The following is a 3,481-nucleotide window of genomic DNA, read 5'->3' on the forward strand; positions in this document are numbered from 1 at the left end:
GAGTATCGAGGGCCCAAACGTAGGAAAGTTTTTCCAGATAAGGTCATTGATTTGAGAGAATACTTCAATAGAAATTCTTAGTATTTTTTAATAGTTTATAGTTTCTTTTATTCTTTTTCCTATATCGGATTTTGGTTTTTTTCTTAGGGGGAGATACACAACAGTCTAAAAATATCCTCATGTCATGTAAAAAAAAACCATAAAAAATTATCTGCTAAAGAAGACTTGCAGTTTAATTATTTAGCAGATAATCTATGTTTTTATTTATTTATTTCTATAAATGTACACCACACAAGGAAGTATGTATCGTACACAAAATAGGAAGGAAACGTACGTCAAGTATACTATTATGTTCCATCCAGTTTAATCTAATTTCTATTCATCACTATTCTTATCATCATATTTATAGATTTATAGAACTACACAGGGAAAGTTTTATTATATAAAAAAAACTTCTTCTTTCATTTATCATTTTTCTCATTATTTGATTTATAGATTTATAGAACTACAAAGGGTAAGTTTTATTACAAAAAAGACTTTGTTCTTCAAGTGAGTCATAAGTTTAGATTTTCAATAATTGTATTTCCAATTTTCAAGTTCTTATGAACAGAAAAATTTGCGACAGTCTTGTTAAAATAAATAATAAAAAAGCGTTGATAAAAAATTGCAATTTTTACACACAGTCGGTTAATTTTCTAAAAGTTGAATTCCGTCTTTGAAATTGTTTTGGAAATACACACCACAACCATTTCCACGCAAATTGTAGCTTATTTAATTCGAATACTAGTCTTAAGGTCTGGTTAAAGTTTACACTGATTGTATTTTATCTTTAACTATGTAATTCTATTTTTAATATCTAGGATGGAAGTCAACAGTACTCAAAGCCTTTTTTGGGATATTAGAAGTTCAACAATTACAACAGGCTTATATCAACCAAATACAACAGACAGCAAGAATCTCGTGGAACTAGATCTTCACAATTTCCTAAACAACGACATTCCAGTAACGTCCATTCTAAGTGTTCTTTCGTTACTTGGAGTTATCGGGAATCTTCATGCTATTGTGATATTTCGTAGGTATCCGGTATCTCCCGTTACAATTCTAATATTATGGATGGTGGTTGCTGATTTCGTCACGTGTTTTGTCTGTATTCCTCTAGAACTGGTGCAGATACGTTTCACTTTCACATATCCATCTGATGAATTATGCAAATTTACTCGTTTTTTTACTCATTATACGAGTTTAACTGCCGGTACCTTTCTTATCATAATATCAGTTGAACGACGACAAAAAATTTGCGCGCCATTTCAGTGGCAATTGTCTCTCGAAAGAGCAAAAATATTGGGGGTAGTTGTGTTTATATTATGCGCTTTGATATCTATTCCGTCCGTGTTTTTATACGGACTTTCAGAACGAAGTGTAAATATTGCAGGACTGGTCGGTAAAGGTTGTATTAATGTTCTGAAGGGAAAGACAGAGTCAATGCCAAAAAAATATAGCTACGCCATATTGGTTTTGGTCGTCAGTTTTATTGGATTTTTTATATGCGCTGTCGCTTATATTCAGATTGTCAATGTAATAAGAAAACAACTTCGAGCAGAAAAGAACAGAACGACGCAGTTTTTAGACGGAATGTCTAACAATGAAGATCCAACATCCCCTGGACCAAGGACCAGATCAGAGAGCCTTGCTCCAGAAGCTTGGGATCAGTTCACTTCTACAATACAAGGAAGAAAGACGCTACAAAAGCGTTATAAAGACTCAAAAACTTTGACTATTATGCTACTGATAGCAACTGGAGTATCCTACGCTGGTTTCATTCTACATGTCTCTGGTGTTATCTTACGAACATCAATAACAAAGGAAGCATTCGAAGGTATACAATCAATACATGCTGTTTTAATTAGAGGCTATTATTTACATAGTACTGTTCATCCAATCATATACTTCATTGTAGACAAACGATTTAGGACTGAGTGTAAAAATGTTTACAGAAGTATAACAATGTCATTTTCTGTTGATCATGTTGATAAAGAATAATATTTAAACAATGTGTTCTCTTTTGTTATTATTCAAAACGGCGTGTCCTTAAAGTGAAAATAACCGGGCTGAAGTACGTTCACTATTCACTATTCACTTTTCACTATTCAAAATTCATGAATAGTGAACTGTGTTTTTTTGCACTATTCACTATTCAAGTTTGTGAAATTGAATAAATTTAGTATCAACTTGTATATGTAAAAATGAGAAGAAAAAAAACCCGATATGGTATGCTTGCCAATGAGACAACTCTTGACACAGATATTTAAAACAGCTACTCACCGTACGGCCTTCGACAATGCACAAGTCCCTACAGCATAGTCAGCTATGAAAGGCCCCGAAATGACAATGTAAAACAATTCAAACGAGAAAACTAACGGCATTATTATTTTATCAAAAGAATGAACAAAAAACAAGTATGTAATACACCAAGAAACGACATTCACTTGGGACAGGCACATACTCACGGAATGTGGCGGAGTTAAACATGTTAGCAGATCCCAACCCCAACCTAAACTAGGATAGTGGTATAACAGTACCCCATAAGAACCAACTATAATAAAAGTACTGAATTACTGAACATCGGTCACAAGCACCTGTCTCCCATCTCTACGCATAAAAGTAAGGTTAATGTACAAATAAATATTTATTTTGTACGATAAGTTCGTGCATAAATGATGAACAAACAACCACACCGTAATAACTATTTTATGTAGCAGATACTTCTTAATCTCTTTTATATATATTTCTCTGATTGTAGTAATACAAATCAGTATACTCTGCCCAGACGATAAGGAATGTTATGATGCACTCGATAATGTCTCCGAAATTATAGATCGGTTACCAGTCAAAAACAAAAGATACAATGTACGCAAGTAGAATTCCTACTGTAGCAATGCATCGGAATGCCCTCGTGGTTATCGCGATGTAAAAATCAGTTGTAAAAGGCTTCACTCATCAGATAGATATAAGGATAAATACATACAACAAAAACACAGAGTGAACGTGGCCGGGTACTTGTACATTCCAACAATAAAAAGACACTCAGTGCAGATCTGGGTGTGTTCGGTACTCAATTACTGACAGCTAGTTCAAAACAAATAACAACTAATAAAAAATGCACCTCAGACTAAATTATCAAGCATAGCATATCCAACATAGTTAAGAACACAGAGAGAAAAAACATGACATTGTGCATGCAATGCCAAGATACAGGAATCATCAGAGTGTAGAAAAGATCAATGGAATTTATTTTACTATCCAATATAAACAATATTCAAAGAATAAATGACAGGCCGAATTCGTAACCTTTTAGAATAAGATCGTTAAGTTGATTTGTTAAGTGTAATGTCTGTAATGAATTGCTATAGGAATTCGATTAGAATACGAGGTTTGTGTAATATATAGTATTAAGGTATAAACAGATGGGATATTTGGTATG

General features: G+C 33.2%; 1 long non-coding RNA gene across 1 annotated transcript; it reads left to right on the forward strand.

Annotated features, from left to right (window-relative positions):
* Positions 1-401: 401 nt before the first annotated feature.
* LOC139499411 (uncharacterized) lies at positions 402-2,050 on the forward strand. Its single transcript, XR_011658185.1, has 2 exons — positions 402-514; positions 861-2,050. It is a non-coding gene; the product is annotated as an uncharacterized lncRNA (long non-coding RNA).
* Positions 2,051-3,481: the final 1,431 nt, after the last annotated feature.

This window comes from Mytilus edulis, chromosome 12 (assembly GCF_963676685.1).
Source record: "Mytilus edulis chromosome 12, xbMytEdul2.2, whole genome shotgun sequence".
Classification (NCBI taxonomy): domain Eukaryota; kingdom Metazoa; phylum Mollusca; class Bivalvia; order Mytilida; family Mytilidae; genus Mytilus; species Mytilus edulis.